This window comes from Pongo abelii, chromosome 17, assembly GCF_028885655.2.
Source record: "Pongo abelii isolate AG06213 chromosome 17, NHGRI_mPonAbe1-v2.0_pri, whole genome shotgun sequence".
Taxonomy (NCBI): Eukaryota; Metazoa; Chordata; class Mammalia; order Primates; family Hominidae; genus Pongo; species Pongo abelii.
Genome location: NC_072002.2, coordinates 73,381,585 through 73,398,218, shown reverse-complemented (window position 1 = coordinate 73,398,218; position 16,634 = coordinate 73,381,585). Strand labels below are relative to the sequence as shown.

General features: G+C 44.9%; 1 protein-coding gene across 2 annotated transcripts in view; it reads left to right on the top strand.

The window, feature by feature from the left end:
* ALPK2 (alpha kinase 2) overlaps nt 1–16,634 on the top strand; it is a 130,961-nt gene that overhangs the window by 56,521 nt on the left and 57,806 nt on the right. The window lies entirely within an intron of this gene.

Below are 16,634 nucleotides of genomic sequence, written 5' to 3'. Positions count from 1 at the left end.
ACCAGGCAGACCCTGCCATATGCCTGTTGAGCTGTGTATTAGTCCATTTTCATACTGCTATGAAGAAATACCCGAGACTGGGTTTAACAGACTCACAGTTACACATGGCTAAGAAGACCTCACAATTATGGCAGAAGGTGAAGCAGGAGCAAAGCCATGTTACATGGCGGCAATAAGAGAGGGTGTGCAAGGAACTCCCCTTTATAAAACCATCAGATCTTGTGAAACTTATTCACTATCATGAGAACAGCACGGGAAAACCCGCCCCCATGATTCAGTTACCTCCCATGGGGTACCTCCCACAATACGTGGGGATTATGGGAGCTACAATTCAAGATGAGATTTGGGTGGGGACACAGCGAAACCATATCAAGCTGGTTCCAATGATGGGCATAAACAGGCTTGTTAACCCCTAGGCCAGATCCTTTGAATCTCCAGACCTGAGAAAAGGGAGGGCAGAGAAGCCCATTACTTCATGGCTGGTCGAAAGGACCAACTGAAGCACAAGACACACTGATCTCGGCGATCCTAGGCAAGATCCTCAAGAGAATTAGAGGCTGGGGACCCTTGGCAGGCTGCCAGGGAGGGGACATCCCCCAGGGGGTGAAAGGAGGAGCACCTGCAGGTCAGTGCCCACTCCGCGATGCTACAGTCTGTCTTATGATCAGGGCTGGTGGATCAGGATGTGGCCTTTAGTGACAGGGAGCGAGAAATGTACTCTGAAGCCCATCACACTACCAGCAACTGTGATGCCTAGTTTTCGTCTCCAAACACCTGCAGTCAGAGACACAGGAGTGGCAGATTTCCTACTGTTACCATTCTGAACCAACTCTGTGCTGGGCAGACTGCCTTTGTCTTCCACATAGATCGACTCTGAGAAGCATCCACATGAATGTCCATCATTCCAGCCCCAAAGACGATAGCTGAGCTAACACATTTGTATTAGTCCGTTTTCATACTGCCATAAAGAACTGCCTGAAGGTGGGCACAGTGGCTCATGCCTGTAATCCCAGCATTTTGGGAGGCCGAGGCAGGTGGATCACTTGAGGTCAGGAGTTTGAGACCAGCCTGGCCAACATGGCGAAATCCCGCCTCTACTGAAAATACAAAATTAGCCAGGCTTTGTGGCGCACACCTGTATTCCCAGCTACTCAGGAGGCTGAGGCAGGAGAATTGCTTGAACCCGGGAGGAAGAGGTTGCAGTGAGCCAAAATCATGCCACTGCACTCTCTAGCCTGGGTGACAGTGTGAGACTCTGTCTCAAAACAAAAAAAACAACAAAAAAAACCAACTGCCCGAGACTGGGTAATTTATAAAGGAAAGGGATTTAATATGACTCACAGTTCAGCATGGCTGGGGAAGCCTCAGGAAGCTTACAATCACGGCAGAAGGTGAAGGGGAAGCAAGGCACCCTTTTCACAAGGCAGCAGGAAGGAGAAATGCCAAGTGAAGCAGGGAACAGGCCCTTAGAAAACCATCAGCTCTTGTGAGAGCTCACTATCACGAGAACCGCATGGGAGAAACCGCCCCCATTGTTCAATTACCTCCACCTGGTCTCTCCCTTGATGCCTGGGGATTATGGGGATTACAATTCAAGATGAGATTTGGGTGGGGACACAAAGCCTAACCATATCAACATTTATTAAGCACTTACTTGGTGTATCAAGTACTGGAGCAAGCAGTCTCCATCCCCCACTGAGCCTATTTGTAGTGAAACTCCCTGAGCTGGAGTCCTGAGGGTGGTTGCTGATGCATTCTTATCCTTCAGGCCCTGCGTCTAACCCATTCCCAAATCCTGTCTGTTCTAATTCTGCAGTGTCTCCTGCATTGGAATTTTCCTCTCTGTATTAAATTCCAAGGGCTGCCATAACAAAGCACCCCAAACCGAGGTGCCTTCAAGCATCAGACATTTATTTTCTCACAATTCAGAAGGCACAGTGTGAAATCAGCAGACAGTTGGCAGTATCGGTTTTCCCTGGAGGTCTGAGAGAGAAGCCATCCCACACTTCTGTCCTAGCTCCGGTGGTGGCCAGCAGCCCTTGGGGGTTCCTTGGTTTGGAGCCAACACTAATCCAATCTCTGCCTCCATCATCACATGGCCTTCTTCCCTCTGTGTCTCTGTGTTCAAATTTTTCTCTTCCTATGAAGACAACAGTCACTGGATTAGGGCCCACTGTAATCCAGTATGACCTCATTTTAATGTGATTATATTTGTAAAAACCTATTCCCAAGTAAGGTCACATTCTCAGGTACCAAGGGTTAGAACTTGAACCTATTTTTGGGGGACACAATCAACCCACTCTCCATTCCCCCAGCCACCACGGTAGCCCAGGCTTCATAATTTCATCTGGGCCACTGCCATAGCTTTCTTTCTAGATCATTAACAACCTTCTCTCCTTATAGAACACCTGCTGACCCTAAGTCTTGACCATCTCCCTACACAGAAAGTAAGTTTCAAGAAGACAGAGACTTTGTCTGGTGATGTTTTCCTTAGAAGCTAGGACAAGGCCAGGAATATAGATGGCTTTCAACAAGTATTTGTTGAATAAAGGAATTAATGAATGTACATGCATCAGCAGCAAATATATTGATTCTGCATCTTTCCTTGATACACTTGTCCCTTCTCTTCTCCCCCAAGTAGATTATTTCTACTGTAGCAAGTTATTTCTGTCTCTGTGCTAGCCTTTACATATAGTCATTTGTTTGCCCAGCTGGGGTGTTATTCTGTGAGCTGGGTTGGGACAGACACTAGGTCTGATTCATCTTGGAATGTGCAGAAGAAACACAGTGTCTGTCAATATTTGTTGAAAGGAATTAGCTTAGTTAATGAGGCAAGACAGAAACATGAAAAATTATATTCCCCCGCCCCCTTCAATTGACTGCCTCTACCACATTTGCAGAACTGGGGTGGGGGTGGGAGGTAGGGCAGGAGGTAAAATTGCAAATTCTGTAAGTTCCCCTTTCTGCTGATGCTTGAAAAATTATCTTTCTGAGTCAGCACAGGTATTTTGATACTGCCTTGCGATTTGGGGCATTTTTTTTTAAAGTGATGATTTAAAAACAAGTGCTTTCACATTTACCATCAAACTGATGGGGTTGGGTGGGAAAATAACCATCATGAGAACCATTTACTCCTTCATCTTTTAAATTTCTGGTTCAGGGTCTAAATCTGACCACAAACTTAAGGAACTCTTCAGTCCCTGCCTGTCCATAAGAAGACAGCAGAACATTCCACTCAGGCATGGGTTGGTCTTCATCAGAACATTCTGAAGTGGCTGGTACTGACTGCAGGGTCTGGAAGGCTGGGCTGGTGACAAGGATAGTGACAAGGAATAGACTTGGCTGCACTGAATTCCACTCTCTGGACAGATTTTGCTTAGCACAGAAGTAGGCATAACTTCCAGGAGAGGGACAACCTCCCTATCATTGTCCTGCCACTAAAATCTCATTTGAAACCTTTCTCTTCTCAAGTGTACACCCCACCCAGTCAAGTGACTATGCTTCACTGCTGACTGTGGACAGCAAATGGGAGACCATGGAGAGGGGGGCCAAAAGGACAGGCTGGAAAAAGAATGGATTGCTTTAGTGGGTTGAATCATGTTCCCTGCAATTTTGTGCACCTGGAACCTCAGTAGTTGGCCTTATTTAGTAATAAGGTCTTTGCAGATATAATTTGCTAAGATAAGGTCATACTGGACTAGAGCGGGCCCTAAATCCAGTGACTGGTGTCCTTATAAGAAGAAGAGAGGACACACAAAAAGATATAGAGGGAAGATGGCCACATGAAGACGGAGGGAGAGACCGGAGTGATGCATCTACAGGTCAAGAAATGGCGAGGATGGCCAGGAGCCACCAGAAGCTGGAAGAGGCAAGGGAGGACCTCCAGAGGAGTGCAGCCCTGGCGACACCTTGAATGCACACTTCTGGCCTCCAGAACTGAGGGAGTAAAGGTGTGGTGTTTTAAGCTGCCCAGTTAGTGGTCATTTGCAGTCCTAGGAAACATGTACAGTTGCCAATAGTGTAGATACAGTGAATTATTAAGAAAAAAATGTGTTGTTTTTTTTCCCATTTTTGTTTCTGGGGCCTTCTAAAGAAGCCCAGGAAACTAGGGTTACCTCCATCTTGGGGGTGAGATGGTGATGAGGTGAAGAGGATTGTATGCAACAGAGATGAGGAAGGGGTTGTATATGATAGAGGCAGGGATGGGGTTGTATGTGATAGAGGTGGGGATGGGGTTGCATGTGACGGAGGTGGGGATGGGGTTGTATGTGATGGAGGTGGGGATGGGGTTGTATGTTTTGGAGATGAGGATGGGGTTGTATGTGATGGAGATAGGAATGAGGTTGTATGTAATGGAGATATGGATGGGGTTGCACATGATAGAGATAGGGATGGGGTTGTATGTGATGGAGGTGGGGATGGGGTTGTACATAATGGAGGTGGGGATGGCGTTGTATATGATGGAGATGGGGATGGGGCTGTCCATGATGGGGATGGGGTTGTACATGATAGAGACAGGGATGGGGTTGTACGTGATGGAGATGGGGATGTGGTTGTGTGTGATATAGATGGGGATGGGTTGTATCTGATACAGATGAGGGTAGAGTCATATATGATGGAGATGGGGATGGGGTTGTAGGTGATGGAGATGGGGATGGGGTTGTATATGATATAGATGGGGGTAGAGTCATATATGATGGAGATGGGGATGGGGTTGTAGGTGATGGAGACGGGGATGAGGTTATGTGTGATAGAGACAGGGATGGGGTTGTTCATGATGAAGGCAGGGATGGGGTTGTACGTGATGGAGATGGGGATGGGGTTGTATATGATATAGATGGGGATGGGTTGTATATGACATAGATGGGGATAGAGTCATATATGATGGAGATGGGGATGGGGTTGTAGGTGATGGAGATGGGGTTGTAGGTGATAGAGATGGGGATGGGGTTGTATATGATATAGATGGGGTAGAGTCATATATGATGGAGATGGGAATGGGGTTGTAGGTGATGGAGATGGGGATGGGGTTGTAGGTGATAGAAATGGGGATGGGGTTGTATATGATATAGATGGCGGTAGAGTCATATATGATGGAGATGGGGATGGGGTTGTAGGTGATGGTGATGGGGATGGGGTTGTATGTGACGTAGATGGGGATGGGGTTGTATATGATATAGATAGGGGTAGAGTCATATATGATGGAAATGGGATAGGGTTGTTCGTGATGGAGATGGGGATGGGGTTGTTCATGATGGAGGAGGGGATGGGGGTTGTATGTCATAGAGATCAGAATGTGGGTTGTACCGTGAGAGAGCATAGATAAGGGTTGTGCTGTGGAAAGCAAACAGATGAAAATAAATAGGTTTTGTATTTGTTTAAGCAGGACAATAACCTTACAGTCTGGCTTTGTTGAGAGAGTTTTCTATGTTCCTTTCTTCTTAGATCAGAGAATCGTATTTCTGCACAATCTGAAAGCAAACAGGTGTGAGGGTGTGGACAAGTGGACACAGCCTTCCCTGCTCAGAGCTATTGGGAGGAGGAAGGTGACGGAGACAGAGTCAGGGTGAGGGGGGCATGTAGGTCCTGACTTCACGTTTTGCGATGCCGGGATTGTGGTGGAGCAAGCTAAGGGAAACTGAGAGGACAGGAGAGCTTTGCCTGCTTCCCTTTCGGGACACAGGAACTAGCCACCCTTCCACCTACCCATGCGGGGCAGCTCAGACACCGTCTTCCAGAGGGCGGGGCCAGCAGGACTAGAAGGTGAGCATTCCCTAGAGGACTGCCCAAGGGATTGGACCAGAACAGGCTTAATCAGAAAGAAAATTTTGTTATTTTCCACTCCTCTTCCACATCCCTGATTGGGGGCCCATGAGGAAGACAGGATCAGTTCCAGAGACAAAATAAAGGGATTGCGTTTACTCAGGCACCTGAGAAGTAAGATGTGTGAATTTTCAAGCTACCATATGCACAAATATCACCTCAGTGTATATTTTGCCTTCCTAGCTCAAATCACAACATTGAATTCCAGATGTTTTCTTCCTCCTTGGTTCTCCAAGCATTTCCCCACCAACTTCAGCTTCCCAGAAACTTTTCCGTGAATTGTTATTTTTCCTTCCATCTACAAGGGGAAAGTTTGTTTCGATGGATCCATCCAAAGGGGCCCCTGAATTTCTGGTGTAATCTGCACCATAGTCCTCCTCAGTTCACATCCTACCTTGATTTCCCTCATCTTTAAATGCAACCCTGCTGTTGTACCTTGCAATTTTATAGCTCTGTACCTAGGGTAAACTGGACATCCTCACTTTCAATGCATGGTGCCTGGCTATAGTCGGTACAGTTATGCTGATGTCTTCTAGGTGGTACATACTTGAAACCTCAATTATTTGTGGTTAAAACAAAAGACGCTTCTCTTTCTCTACTCAAAAGAGAACGTAAAGCTTCGGTTTAGATCCAAAAAAGACCCCAGCAAACCAGGCACCAAACTATTAGTGATGAATAAGAGATTTAGTTTAGTAGAACCTACATATTAACCAATACGCAGGAGCCTGGGGCAATTTTCAGGTAGGAGATCAATGTTTCAACAGAGAGATGCTGAGATTTGACACAGAGAAGAGAACCAGACTGAAGAGGGAAAACCTTCCTACGTATGTTGGCAAAGGGATGTTGGACAAAGATCAGATTGGATAGATGTTCACTCATTTGACATAATTTCTGAGCATTTACCATGCTCATTGCACCAAGTAGAACAACATTAATGTTGTTGTCCCTCTCAGCGATCTCAATATCCCAGGAAATTTTGTCTCTTTTTTGGAATGAAGCCGTCTGTCAGTCTTAGCAGGTAATCGTTGTTGCCTGCTGCGTCACCTGTGATTGTACTGCCAGAGGGGTTATTTTCTGCCAATCAAGAAACGAAGCCTGGCTTGGTGCAGTGACTCACGCCTGTAATCCCAGCACTTTGGGAGGCTGAGGTGGGTGGATTACTTGAGGTCAGGAGTTCGAGACCAGCCTGGCTAACAGGGCAAAACCCCATCTCTACTAAAAATACAAAAATTAGCTGGCCATGGTGGCACTCGCCTGTAAGTCCAGCTACTTGGGAGGCTGAGGCAGGAGAATCACTTGAACCTGGGTGGCAAATGTTGCTATAAGCTGAGATCGCACCACTGCGATATGGGTAACATAGTGAGACTCCATCTCAAAAAAAACCCACAAGAAACCAAACCGGAGGTCCTATCACTATCCTGCTGACTTACTAGAGAAGAGATATAGGATATAAAGAATCATCAATCCCCAAACCTGCATTTTCTCGCCATTTTTTGGTATGAGCATCTGAGGCAGGTGACTGGCTTAATATTTATGTTTATATTCAGATTTTCCAATAGCCGAATACCATCACTGCTGTACACTTTGAAGCCCACACTGAATAGGCAAAGTACTAGTGTAGTAATCGTGACAAGTATTTCCTGCTTCTAAAGTTTACAAGAACTTGCTTTATGTAATGTATTATTGTCATTGCAGTGTGGTAATTGCTACTACCTTAGTTTTGCTTTTACTCACAAATTCTAAAAACTATAAAGAGAGATATTGATTTGAAAATACTCTCCTAGAACCTGACTAAGAATTAATTTTTTCCCCTTATCATTTTGTCTGAAATCTGCAGGAAAGTTTCAGTTTGTGGGACGTAAACAATACCATCCCACTCACCCCAGGCTCATGGTCTACAGCAGGGATTCATTCTGAGGCTCAATGAGCCCTTAACAGGATATCCATAGGCCCAAGGTGGTCAGAAACCCCCCTGAAATTGTGTGCAACATTGTGTGGGTAAAACAAGACTTTCTGGGGAGAAGCCATAACTTTTCTTGCTCTTCAAAGCAGCCTGTATCTTACAAAGGGCTAACAAGTTGGAGGCTTAGGCCACTGGTGTTGCATTGTGTGGCTGTGATGATTTTCATTGGCTTGGACTAGGTCTGTGAGCCTCTAGGATGCTGCAGGATGAACCATAGGGTCTATACGCCAACACAGTGCAGTCTACCAAAGACACAAGGCACTTAATGCCTAGAGGAGGGAGAAGCAAAGAGACCAGGGAAGCAGAGGAACTTGGAATCCAGAGAGTGCATGTTCATGGTGAGCCATTCTCCAGCCCACTGTCTCTTCCCTGCCTGTCTCTGGGGTCCCACTGGCTCATTCTTGGATCGGTCTACCTATGGTGACATGGTGACATGCTGTATCCTTTTCCCTAACAATTCTCATTGTTAATAGGGAAGATTAGATCTAGAAGACTTAGGAGTCCAAGAAAAATCTGATTGCAAATGAGGGTGAAGCTTAAGCCCCATTTACTTGGCAGCAGGTCACAGAACACCAAAGCTGTTGGGAAGCAAGAGGTGTTATCTAACTCTTACTTCACTGTGGAAGAAAGACTCCGAGAGACCTGGTGACTTCTCTACAGCCACTTCCTGTATAGTAGCAGATCCAGGACCAAACCCCAGTTTTCTGAGACTCAATCATCTTTCCATCACCCTACTCCATTTTTCTCTCACCTCCTGTGTCTTTTTAAGACACAGCAAATAAAAAAGCAAAAAGACAAAACAAAACCAAAAAACCCCCCAGAGATTATTCAGAAATGCCTAGTGGAATTCGAGAGAAATCATGGGCCTTCATAGCACCATCTTTTCTTATGTTTGCGTACAGTTGCACTTTATGGAAATTATGGCTCACTCTGCCTCTCTCATTTCCCAGAAATCTCCCATCATCTATGCAGGAAAACACAGATGCATGCAGGAAAAGAAGACAGCTGTTTTTGTGACCCATTTCACATGAGTTTGCCATTACATGGTCCCCGCCTGTGTTGGAATAGTTGGTATATCCCTTCGTTTGCAATGTACAACCCAAAATCCTCAAGTCATAAATTTCTATGCCATTTTACCAACATTAACTGCATTAATGTAAGTAAAGCAGTTAGAACAGTGCCTGCCATGTATTAAAAAGGCTGTAGGGATTAGCAATTATTACTATTAATGGTAGCGTTACTACTTAGCTCACCTCACCTGAGATGTACAATAAATTCATATGCTCATGGCTCACGCTGTAGTGCCCTTCCACTCGTACCATGTCACCAGGCAAAGACTCCCACTGAATGCACACAGCTCCTAGGAAGGGTGTGAGCCATGGAAACCCAGGCCTCTCCCAGCAAAAGATCAAATCAGTATTTTACAAACTCTATGACTCCCAAGAAATGAAGACAGCATTGTAACACCAGTTGGCTGAGGATTTCTTGTCCCTTAGGAGGGAATGGAATGAAGAAGAGCTGGTCAGATGCAGGGGCGTTTAGGATCTGTTTCAGGACTGGAGGTTTTAGATGAATATCAAGGAAGTTACAGTCCTCCAGTCTATTACGTGTTATTCTAACATTCAAAGCCTTCAAGAGAAGCTTCTTTCTGGGCAATCAGGCAACTCCTAAAAATAAACTCAAGTTCCTGAAATATTCTAGCTTGCCTTTAAGCTTTCTTTGGCTGGGGACCGGGCTATCTATTTTCAGTTTTGCAGTCCCAGGTGGTATGGATTTGATCTATCGAATGACAAACGGCCGAATGACGCTCTGCCTGTTGTGACAGCTCAGCAGATATTTAGGAAAGGTTATCCGTGGGGGAGGCTACAGCAGCCCAGAATGGCTGGAGAGAGGGGAAGGTCTCATTTAAAGTTTCCTGGAACCACAGGGGAAAATTGATGATGTGTAGACAACTGTTGAAGGACACAGTGCTATTTCTACCTACCTCATCCAGATAAGAAGGAAAGAACACTAAAAGAACATTGAAAAAAAAAAAAAAAGAAGTTGGAGAATGAAAATTATGCACGGTAGGGCATGTTGGCACATGGAAGACTGACCAGTTGAAGCTAGGGACTGAGTGGCTTGGCCCTCCTGGCCCCGGGGCTTCTGATTGGCTTTAGAACTGTGGCCTCTTTTCTTTGACAATCAATCTTCTCATATTTCTCATTCTCCCTCCCCCACTCTACTTCAAGTTCACCTTGCCTCAGGCCCTTTGATCCCTTGGCATTTTGACCAGCACCTTGAGCTCCCTTCCAGGGACCACACCCCTTGCTCTACGGGACACTGTCCTTCCAGCTAATCCCTACCAGGAGCTGCCCAGAGCCTCCAGAGTGTTCCAAGGTGACCCTCACCTGGCTTCCCCTTCTTCCCTCAGCCATATATTTTTCTCTTCTATCCATTAGGCTGCTGAGAAGCTGCAGTTAACAGATAGCTAGCTAATGGTTTTTTTTTTTTTTTGTAGTTCACAAGAAGTCTGGGGCTAGTGAAAGTCTGTGTGTCATTCCAGTAGCTCGACGATGACTGCAAATCTCCAACTTCCTTCTCTCTTTCTGCTGCACTAGTCATAGTGTGCTGGCTTTTCATTTTCATGCCCCAGGACTGGAAGATGAGAGCTGCAGCATCAGGCATTACATCCTGATTGAAGGAAGAAGGAGGGGATAGGCAAGGTACCCACCATGTCTGTACCTTACACAAGGAAAGCAAAGCTTCCCCAGAAGTCCGTTGGTGGGATTCCTTAAACATCTCATTAGGCAGACTGACTCCTTTGCCCCATCTAGCTATGTAAGAGGCTGGGAGAGTGTGTGGTTTTCCAGCCTTCTTAGTTGGAGGTAGCAAGAGACAAGGGGATTGGGGATACTGTTGAATTAGTCAGCCAACGGTATCTACCACATCTGCCCATTCCAATCAGTAGAGAAGTCCCTTAGACTGCACGGAAATGTTCAAGAAGTATCTTAGAATTGATACATATGACATAAGAGTACAACCTCTGATTTTTGCACTGCAGGAATTTTATCATTGAAATGGAAGAGGATGATACAGTGGTGACCTTCCACACTCTGTCCTGGAGCAGTGTTGTTAGTTAAGTTTCATCCACTTGGCTATTAGCATAACTTGTCAAGAATTGTTATCTATCTTTTCCATGTACATCTTGTCTCTTCAACTGGATTATAAGCTATTCGAGGAGAGGGATCTTATCTCATACAACCTTCTATTGTTAGTGACTCAAATTAGTGTCATGCACTTGGCTGGCATGAAAGACATTCATTAATGATGAAAAGCATAACCTTGAACATCCTGGGGTGCACAAAGAGGAAACACACCTTTCCATTAAATCCATGGCAGACATTCCTAGGACGCAGAACTTTTGGAAAGGCCAATAAGTTAAAATAATATGTTTGTGGAATTGGAGGCATGTTGAATGGGGTTTCAATTGAAAAATGCTATTCAAGCATTAAGTTTCCAAGCTTAATGCTGCTTTCAAAAAGAGGCTTGGAAACATTACTAAATTTGGTTTACCCTTTCCCCTCCTGTATTCATTCATCTGCTTATTCATTCAGCAAAATTATTTGAGTCCCTATGTGCTAGGCTTTGGAGACTCAGAAATGAATAACTGAGTCCCTGCCCTTAGACCTTGTAGGGAAGTAGAGAAATTGATAGATGGCCATGTTGCACCTAAGAAGGACATTTGCAGTTTCATATCCAAAGTGTTTCAGGAGCTCAGAATTTCTGGATTTAAATTAGGGGGAGTTCCCAGCCCTTGGTGAGGTGGGGTTTGTTCCAACTTACCCGATTAGAAATGCTGGGTTGGAAAGGGCTCTGTAGCCTCACAGACTTGGCTTTAAATCCTGGCTCTGCCTTTGACTGTGGGACCCTGGGGAGACTTCTCATCCCCAAACATCATTGACCTCATGTGTCGGTTTTTAATTCATGCCTCTCAGCTCTGAATTCACCCTTTAATATGTGCCCTGTACTAACGAAATTCCATTATTCTTCTTTAAAGTAAGCACAGTATTATGCTTTCTCAGCAGAAGGCACTGGAAGGACACTGCAGGAGGAACAGAATTCCTGTCATTTCAGCATTAGTGGAGTTGGAGAGCCTGTGGTCATCCTGCCTCAGCCATGGGCCCCAGAACGTGGTCATCTGCAACCTTGTAGCCTTAGTGTAGTGATACCCTTTCTGCTGCCCTCTCTCTTTGGAAACCAGAGCCCCGCATGGCCCCCAGCTCTTAAAGCTTCCTGCCTGTATCAACGCACAGACTGCCTCCACAAGCTCCTGTGTGGTCTACACATAGCCGCCCAAGGCCTGGTGCACAGAGCACTTGTTCCCTCTGTGTCTTAGTCCATTTTCTTTGCTTGTAATAAAATACCTGAAACTGGGAAATTTATAAAGAAAAGAAATGTATTTCTTACAGCTCTGGAGACTTGGAAGTCCCAGGTAGAGGGCCTGCATCTTGTGCAGGCCTTATTGCTGCTGGGGACTCTCTGCACAGTCCTGAGGCAGAGCAGGGCATCACATGGCGAGGGGGCTAAGCATGCTCTATGCCACCTCACGTCTCTGTTCCTCCTCTTATGAAGCCACCAGGTCCCCTCCCTTGATAACATATCAATCCTTTAGCCCATTAATTCACTAATCCATGAATGGATTAATCCCTCCATGAGGGCAGAGCTCCCATGATTCAATCGTCTCTTAAAGGCCCCACCCATCAGTATTGCCACACTGGGGATTAAGTTTCAATATGAGTTTTGAGTGGACATTCAAACTAGCACTCTGCAAACTCCTGACCCACACCACACGTAGCCCACAAGCTCTGAAGGCTTCAGCCCCTGTGACCACCCACACCCAGACTCCCCTGTACACCCACGCCACTGCATGCTGACCACCTACTCCCGGCCTGCAGTTGGAAGGGAGGTCTATTGCTTTTCTCAGCAATTCCAGGCCAGCTCTGGTCTGGATTCACCAGTGAACTTCTGTGCTATCTGGTGGCCTAGCCACACCTTCTCCAAGTAGGTCTAAACCTCTTCCAAGCTTGTCCTTCCTTGGTACTTTCCCTTACCTAGAGTACTATAGACAGTTTCCTTATACCTTATAGCACTCTTCTATCACAGTCAACAATTCTTTATATTGAACTTCTCTTATATAACCTACTGTGTGGTTTCTATGATTGGACCTAGGCTATTCATCTCATCAGTAAAGAAGAGATGATAACAACTTTTTCTCAGATTTATTTTATGGATCAGATGAGAAAACCCTCATAAAGTTCATAGCTCAAGGCTCTGCCTGTCAGAGCTCCCCAACTTCCTCTTTTCCTGAGCTACTGCTGTTTTTTCACAGAGACGAAGGAAAATTAGTATTAGTGAGTGAGTGCCTTCTGGGCACCAGGCAATATGTCAGGCACTTGACAAGATGGTGCAGACATGCATGTGGTTAGTCTTAGAGGAGGAGACAGAGGGTCAGAGAAGCTAAAGAGGTTACCCGTGGTCATGCATGCTATATCCAATTAAGCTGGGCTACAAACGCTGGTCGCTAGTCCTCCAAGTCCACGCACCACACACTATGATGGGCTTGCTCCTGGATCCCCAAACACTCCTTTTTTCACTTGAATGAGTACAATTTCCCTACATAAGGAAATTGTTTCAGCACTCACTCTAAGTTTCAGCACTCATTCTACGCTGACAGTAGGTGCACAGCAGAAGAATCATTTGCTAGCATTCTTTTGTAATGACTTAACTAAGAAATCTCCTCCTAAAAGAAAGGTCTGACTCACTGGGAAGGTGTGAGTCTGTGGTTTCCCTTTCTTTGTGAGCTGGCCTCTGGATGAGAACCGAGGAGCCTGCTCTTGAAACTGATGCCGTAAGCAAGTACAAATATGAACTGGGCTGTTAAAGGCTTCATTTCAAAAAAAACCCCATTGGTTAAAATCAAATTTATGGAATTGCTTATCAGCAGCGGGCCAGTTGTACGGGTTGTTGCTTCGGCATAACTTCCACAGGCCAGCAATCTTCGTTATGTTCATTGATGTTTCCCAGCTGCCTAGAACAGTGCCTGGTATAAAGTAGAAGGTCACTAAATGTGTGTCAAATGTATGAATTTACATGGTCAAGGATTCAACCAATTTTTTTACATGTGGAGATTCACTAGGGTATTTTGAAGTAGAATTTTAATTAAAAGTAAGAGGGGCGATATGGTTTGGATCTGTGTCTCTACCAAATCTCACATTGAGATGTAATCCCCAACGTTGGAGGTGGGGCCCAGTGAGGGGTGATTGGATGATGTAGGTGGTTCCTCATGAATGGTTTAGCACCATCTCCTGGTACTGTTCTCGCGACAATGAGTGAGTTCTTGTGAGATCTGGTTGTTTAAAAGTGTGCGGCACCTCCCCCTCGCTCTCTCTTGGTCCTGCTCCTGTCGGGTAAGATGCAGCCTCCGGCTTTGCCATCTGCCATGAGTAAAAGTTCCCTGAGGCCTCTCCAGAAGCAGTTGCCACCATACTTCCTGTACAGCCTGTGGAACCGTAAGCCAATTAAACCTCTTTTATTTATAAATTACCCAGCCTCAGGTATTTATAGCAGTACGAGAACTGACTATTACAAGAGGAAAGGTGCAAATAAATCTTAATGGAAGATGATTATTTTGTACATCACGGCATGATACTATGATGATCTATTCCAGTGACGAAACTCATCCTAATCAAAACTTACTTGTCCTGTGTTTAATTCTCTTCAGATGTCAGTCTCTTCTAGGTACCCGCTTATTACTTTGCTGATGTAATAGTAATCAATCATGGAAGAATAAAGGTACCATCGCAGTAAATATCACAGTAACTTTTTGACTGAAGCCCTTTGGAAAAAATTGCCCAGTGCCTGACAGAGAATTCTGCACATGACAGCTACTCCATAAATGTCTGTTGACACTGATGATACTGTGATAATACCAGGACCTTAAAATAAGGGACTGACATAGGTAGTGGAAATTCAGGCAGGATAGAAAGGCCAGAGAGAGGGGTGGTGGTGTTTTTGATTGGGCAGTCTATATACATTTCACATAATGACCAGGAATTTCCCTATGTTTTCTGTGCTTAATGACTCAGTCTGTTTGTGCTATAGCATATTCTTAAAAGGCTGAACCAAAATACCAAACGAGAAAAATACTCTCTACATGTGTTACAGATATTGAGGTATAGAGAGGAAACCATATGCACATCAAACTCTTTTAAAAAAAAACCTTATCCCTTATTTCCCAGAAATGATATTTCTCCTTTTTAATAAGGAAGAAAAAGGGATATAGAAAGGGAATAAATATACTTTTCTTTCCGGGAACACCAGGATAACCAGTAGTGCTTATGGTTCAAAGTCTCCTTTAAAACGGGGTTATTGCAAAGTCAGGAGCAGATGAAAGTTCAAACCGTTTCAAGTGTAGAGCTTTAATGGGTGAAGTTGGCTACAGCTGTCTCAACTGGTACATGGTTCATTCATTTATTCGTTCTCGCAACAAACACTTAGTAAGCACCTACTGCATGCTAATCGCTATAACAGGCCTTCACTAGAACATAGAATGGGAGCTCCTTGTAGATGAGCATTTGCCTGTCTTGTATCCCCATTATCTAAAATACTCCCCAGTACTTTGGAGGCATTCACTAAATATTTGTTGAAAGATTAAGTAGTCCTAGCCCTCATGGAGTTTATATTAAATTTCTTTCTTGTTTAGTTAGCATTTTTATGCCCATCAAATATGAGTTAAATGAACCTCAAAGTAGCTTTAAAAGAGAAAATGAGAGATGCATGACTGACAGGCTGTAAGCAGCCTGGGGGAAGTGTGGAAAGAGGTGTGGTTATGCTGTTGTCCTGTTTCCCACGGGCAGTACGTACAGGGATTGACCACAAGGTAGTAAGACTGATTGTCATGTATGATTTATGAGAATCAGTCTCATGACATTGGAGCCATAATATGCACATGAACATTTCAGCTCTGTTTTGTCATACGCTGGGAGACAGACTTCATCCCCACCCCTGAACCCCATCCCGCCAAGGCCAATCATCTATTCCCTGCACATCTGAATGGGGCTGTCCAAGACAGAAGTCCTGGGAGCAAAGACTGAGTTGCTTCAGAAATTAGAAGTAATTTTCTTCTCCTTGGCTGGACATAAGTTTTCTTTGTTTTGAAGTAATCAATGAGCTAAAAGTTTCATGAGACAAGGATTTAGTCAAAGAGTTTGCTGCTTCCTTGAACAATATGCAATACCACAGAACATTCATATAGTACCATGGAAAGCTCAATCCTCAGAATGTGAGGTTTCTTTTTCTCTGCCTTCCTCTCTTCCTCCCTCCCTCCCGTTCTCCCCTTTTCTCAAAAACCTAAGCAGTTCTGAATCTTCTATTTCCTGTAGAGGTGGTCTGCCTGCCACTGGGCATCTATTTTAAAGTCTGGGATACATTCTGGGATGTTTATAAGCTTCTCTAGGAAAGAAATGATTGGCAGTGCTGGTGGCCAATCATAAGTCCATTTATTCATTAGAGGTGGGTTCAAAGGCAGCCTTCTCTCTGTTTTTTAGTAACATTATTATCTTAGTGCACTTCATGTTGCTATAACAGAATCCCTGAGATTGGGTAGTTTATCAAGAAATGAGGCCTATTTGGCTCATGATTCTGGTGGCTAGAAAGTTCAACATTAGGCACCTGCATCTGGTGAGGGCCTCAGTCTGCTTCCAACTCACGATGGGAGGCAGAGGGGAGCTGGCATTTTCAGAGATTGCATGGACAGAGAGGAAGCAGGGTGGGGGTGGGGATGGGGATGCTGCCAGACTCTTTTTAA